At 34.2% G+C, this 6274-nt stretch overlaps 1 long non-coding RNA gene across 1 annotated transcript in view; it reads left to right on the forward strand.

Moving 5' to 3' along the window:
* LOC144899671 (uncharacterized) overlaps positions 1 to 5957 on the forward strand; it is a 19860-nt gene extending 13903 nt beyond the window's left edge. The window contains exon 3 of the long non-coding RNA XR_013628005.1: positions 5581 to 5957. This is a non-coding gene — a long non-coding RNA (uncharacterized LOC144899671). The remainder of the gene's footprint in view (positions 1 to 5580) is intronic.
* The last annotated feature ends 317 nt before the right edge of the window (positions 5958 to 6274 follow it).

Raw genomic sequence — 6274 nt, forward strand, 5'->3', positions numbered from 1 at the left:
AATACTGTATGTTTTTTTTAAAAGAGCCCTCTAGACATGAACTAAACACGCCTATAGTCACCTTTAAACTCCTATTACCCAATCTAGTAGACATAAGAAAAATGACACATGATTTGCATATTTTTTTGGACTAATAATGAGCCGTATTCAAACAAAAAACAACACAATTTACTTTGTATTAATGAATATATAAAAAATGTATATTTAATAAAATAAAATAAAATAAAATAAAATAAAATAAAATAAAATAAAATAAAATAAAATATTAATTAATAATAAACAACATTAATAATACATTTAAAAAATTAAAATAAAATAAAATAAAATAAAATAAAATAAAATAAAATAAAATAAAATAAAATAAAATAAAATAAAATGAAATGAAATGAAATGAAATGAAATGAAATGAAATTACGAAAGCAGAAAGTGAACAAATGTAACAGTTACTGATTGTAAAAGTACCAGATGGAGGGGTCGGATTTAATGAGCTTTGCTTCTTCCTTTTGGACATGTGGAACTGTGAACTGATTATGTGATGCATTCAATGGTAATCTGATGCATGTTCAAATGAAATAAAACCTTTACCATTACCAAAAATAACAATAGGCTGAAAAGTGAACTGCAAAGTGGCGAGGAACGGCCAGCTAACCATTGACAGTGCTCTTTTTTCCCATTGTACACTTATGTTGAACACTGTATTCCAGAGTAACCTTTCAACAACAATCCCATATAAAGTGTTTGCGAGCACGTATTCAGCATATGATGAGAATTTTCCACGGCCACTTATTTTCACAAGCCCTTGCAAAAATACTATATAGATGAGACCCTTGAGGATTTTATTTCACATTCATCTGCATTTCCATCTATTTTCTTTCCTAGTCTTGTACTCCGTGCCTCTTGCGAGCCCATGACTCCTATGGGATGGTGTCAGGATGATACGCAACATACAATCTGAGCGTAACAGGCAGGAAGCAAGTAAGACGGGGAAACAGTCTTGGGGGGGGTCAGCACATAAAAATACATCAACCTTTTTGATACGCACAAAATGTTTGTAGATATAAGTGTCATGCTACACCAATACTGGTTCTGTCACTTCTATTAAGATCAGCTGGAATGTTGGTTCTGGGCCGTGTCACTGAGGATGAATGTTGCACGGCAATACCACCCGCATGCTCCAGACACTCCTATTAGTTAATAAATCATTAAAAAATATGCACATTGAAACAAATGTAGCAAATTTGTTGCCTGAATTAAGCATTTTCAAACCAAAAAATTGAGAAGGTTAGGTGTCAGTAATGTTACTGTAATGCTTGGTGAGACACACAAACACCGGACTTAATACTGAAACAACTTTTCTTTTCTTTTCTTAGGTTTGAATCATCTCACAACAGGCACAATAGTCGCAATGTTGCTGCAGAAACCCACGTCAAGCCCTTACGTCACTTCCTATTGACCCACCACTCAGCTCCTCTCGGGAACACATTTATTTATAGCAACATACATATGCATGAGTCTCATTCCTGTCTACTACTGTATATGGTGTAATAAGACTTTAACGGTGACCATTAGACGGCTTTAATATGTTAAAAACTGTATTTAGAAGATTTATATTCTAGCTATGAAAATCAATTTCATATTTTTATTTCTTCAATAAGATAAGATAAAATAAGATATGCCTTTATTTGTCCCTCAGTGGGGAAATTTGCATTGCATAGCAGCAAGAGTACAGAATCAGTTAAGCAGTACAAAATACACAATATAGAAAAATAAACAATATAAACAACCCAAATATTAACAAAATCAACAGTTTTACCCAGAGTTATATACAAATACAGTATGCAGATAATATGAAACGAGATGAAATATATGACCAGTCTATACACTGAGATCATGCTAGTGAGTTAATATGAGGCATTATAGAAATACTTCACATAGAACTTAATATATTGCATTTAGAACATTAATATTGCACGTGGAGGTTGATCAGATATTGCACAGTGAATGGAGTCTGGAGTAACTATACTGAATATAAAAAAAAAAAAATGATTGCACAGATGTACATAGCGGTGTAAAAGTCTAATGGGAGCAGTGCGGTCCAATACAATCGGAATAGGATTTGAAATCTCCAAATCAGAAAATCTATCAGTTTCAAACAAATTCAAGATGTCTGTAAGCACACACGGACACATGTCCACACAAATGCAAAACAGTAATTTACATATTAATGACCAAATATGTGCAGGGCGATGTTCATCTTTATTAAGAGTGCAATCAGGAGTTCATTGTTCCTTGCTATAGATTTTGACATATGGTGTCAAAACATATGGTGACATATTGTAGCTGTGCTTCATTCACTTTTTGGAAAGCAAATAGGAAGATGAATCGTACCTGTTTGTGTACATAATGAACACATTTATTTATAGCAACATACATATGCATGAGTCTCATTTCTGTCTACTACTGTATATGGTGTAATAAGACTGTAACGGTGACCATTAGAGGGCTTTAATATGTCAAAAACTGAATTTAGAAGATTGTAAACAAGTTTTTGTTCTAGCTATGAAAATCTTTTTCATATTTTTATTTCTTCAATACAATTGGAATGGGATTTGAAATCTCAAAATTAAAAAATTTGTCAGTTTTTCAACCAAATTCAAGATGTCTGTAACCACACACAGACACATATCCAAATGCAAAACAGTAATTTACATATTAATGACCAAATATGTGCAAATAGGAAGATGAATCGTACCTGTTTGTGTACATAGTGAATGCACCCTATTTACTGTATGTGAATGTGCATTTGCTGAAAATGTTATGCACTGCCATGTGTACACATAATGCATTGCCATGCTTCCCGGCTTTTGCGGTGATGGGATTCATTAAAATATAGATCATATTATTTTAGGCAATCCTTCCACACAATGGCTTAATGTTGACAATACATGACAATGACATAATAAGCCATGGCAATTGTATTAACTGAGGAATCTCGTCGAGCATCAGTAGTCTGAGCTTGTAGCCAACCGACCTTTCAATCTCATACATTTTACATTTTAATATTTGCTCTGTTTGACTGGGATTTACGACGCGCCTTGGGATAACTAACACATCTTTGTTTGTGTGTGTGTGTGTGTGTGTGTGCATGTGTGTTTGTGTTATCCCGACGGATGCAGTGGTTGGTAGTTAGCCGGACAAACAGAGAAAGAGTGTCAGCCAGGGGTTGAAACACTCGAGTGAGAGGGAAGATGGTGAAATGTTGTGCAAATAAAAATCTGAATCACTGAAACAACAATTGTCCTACACAGATAATGTAAATCTACGTGCACCTGAATCTTACATTGGGTTATGTTATCTGCCTGTCGCGTGTAACTTGTTTTAATTTTAATTTTTAATTTTCGTTAACAGTTCTACTACAATTGAAGTTGTTATTGTCATATAAATATGTTATATGACAATAACAACTTCAATTGTAGTAGCACTCAATTAAGTGCAGACCTTGGTGCAGTAGAACTGTTAACGAAAATAAATGTGGATAACAATGAGGCAATGACAAAAGGACTGGCTCTGATAAAACAATGTCAATCAACATAAGCAACAAACCTAACCATCTCTCAATTTTCCAATACTATTTATTACTACTAGAATTTTGCCAGTCATTCATAATCTTTATTTGAAACATGAACACATATTTATTTTCCGTTTCCGTGCATTCTAACAAAAGACAACAAGTTAATATGAGCTTGCTAACAATGCTCATGATGGGAGGTACGTACAATATTTTGATGCCAAAGCCCCGACAAAAAATCTGCCCTGCTCGCCACTCAACTCAGCATCACGGAACAGTGCTACCAAGATTCAACAAGATGCATGATTTTTACCAGAGGACTAGCGCACAAGTCTTATGCTGGAAGACACAGCCATCACAGTGAGAGCGGAGATTGTAAATGTTGTTGCTGTTCTATGCTTCTGTTGTTGACGGAAGTAGTGTATGCTCCTAGTCCATCTAGTACATCAATATGCTAGGAAAGAAGTTTCAGTAATGTTTCAAATCATCAAAATACGGCAAGATACTGTAAGATTTACATGTTATCATCGATATACTTGTTCTTTTTCGGCATCAAAAAAAAGTTTTTTTTTGGAAAAAATGTTGAATAGGTACCTGAAATCCTGTGCATTGTTAGCTAGCTCATATTAACTTGTTTTTTTTCTTAGAATGCAAAAAAAGGGAAATAAATACAGTATGTGTTCATGTTCATGTTTAAATATTGTGGATGATGGGCATAATTATAAAAAAAATGGTGACACACACAGTGAAATGTCACAATTTTTTCAAAAGATGTGACTTAAAAATTCATTAATTTACATTACATTTCAGTAAAAATGTCCTTAAAAAAATAACAAAATGTGATAGAACAAGTGATTGTTTTTTAAAAATGCAAATACGCTAGAAAAGAACTTATTCTGTCACGCATTTGACACTAATGTGAGTGTAAATGAGACGATATGGTTGTTATTTCATGTCTAAAATGTTCTAATAACCCACATTTGGAAGATTGTGAATAGGGATTCTATGCTCTAACTACAAAAATATTCCATTTATAAAGAAGGAATCCTGCTTCACGGTCGGTCTGGAACCAATTAACAGGATAAACGAGGGATTACTGTACTAGATGGTCAATGATGGAAGATGACAAGTGTGAACGCATCACGTAATCACGGAAGGGCTTGTGCCATTTGCATTCGGGGGCAGCAGGAATGATGCATTATCCAATTAATTCAAAATCAGAACATTCCAACTGCATGAGTTGTAGCAACATTGAATGTACCATTGGTTTGCACATCCCTCCTCCAGGAATTATTTAATAATCTTACTAACTACCAGACAAACAAATAAACAGCAATTCAACCAAATAAACTCTCCCCTTTGTGCTTGGTAGCGGTAATGATTTGGTAAAAACACAAACATTAAGGTGCCTACAAGCTTCCTCTTAATGCCCTCTGTGGTTGGAGGGTATTTTTAGATTCTTAAAATGTTTACTACACACTTCCTCTCTTTCCCGTTTGCTCTCCCACTCTGGTAGTGCGGAGCCTGAAGGGAGAGTTAACCATGACAAAGTCAATTAGTCAACAATAACAGCATTAAAAATTGTTATCATTATGAGTCATGCCGTCATATGGAAACTTGTTTAGAAATTTTCTGACTGCTTGAAAGTCTGTTATATTTTATTACATTGGATATTATTGTGTTATTTAATATGTCAAGTAGGTTTCTTTTTGCAGCCTTTGTGTAAAGGCTGGGTGGGACCTTTAAGGACACAGAACCTTTGATTCCAGGCCAAATTCATTGACCCAAACAAACATTTTAATTATGTCATACCAAGCATTGAATTCAAACATACAGTTATACAGTATGGGGTTCACAAAGGCATGCAGCACAATAATACATTTGAACCTTGGTTAACATCATTCATTTGTTCTAGAAGGTTCTCAAGGGTCTTGTTCTTAAGCTTATATGAATTTAGAATTGTTTTATGCATGTGAGATTCTAAAAATGTGTTTTGTTTTCACTTTTTAAAGGGTCAACCACTGATGACATCATCAACAGGCGAAGTAGGTGATTTCTGATTCCGGTTGCCATTTTGTTAGCAAGCTAATAGATTGCTAAAAAGACGTTTTTAGATTTTGAAAATATGTTACAAACACATTGGACTTTTTCGGAGTGTATTAAGATGTGTGCCATTTTGTACGCTAACAGAATATACGCAAAGCGAGGCAAACTTGTGCGGTAAATTTTTTATGCTAACCAAAAAAACATGCTAACTGAGACAGATGCTAATCAAGGTTCCATTGTAATTTTAAAAAGTTTTTTTTTAATCCATTCTGGCTCATTGGAACTTACTGTTGGAATGTGTTCTCTACATTTGGATGACTGCATAAAAAATATATTTTTTCATAAAAATGTCTTTGGTTCATAAAGAACTAACAATAAAGAACGTCATGATTATGGGCTAACATGTCCACAGTGTATGCATTTGAAGAAACACCTGTGGGATTCAAACATGAAAACCGCAGCAGAAGTTGTTCTTTGTTTCTGTATGACCACTTAGTATGATTTAGTCCCTTTTAAACCCTTTCAATAAAATGTAGGGCAGACAGGTGAAGGCTTGCAGACTTGTCCTTGTTTTTAGTCTGCATCACAGGATACAGAGGATGATGGGATTTCAAAATTTAATCCAGGAAATATATGAATAAATAAATCGCAGATAGCAAG

Source organism: Doryrhamphus excisus, linkage group LG8 (genome assembly GCF_037039965.1).
Source record: "Doryrhamphus excisus strain RoL-2023G ecotype Guam linkage group LG8, RoL_Dexc_Guam_v1.1, whole genome shotgun sequence".
NCBI lineage: Eukaryota > Metazoa > Chordata > Actinopteri > Syngnathiformes > Syngnathidae > Doryrhamphus > Doryrhamphus excisus.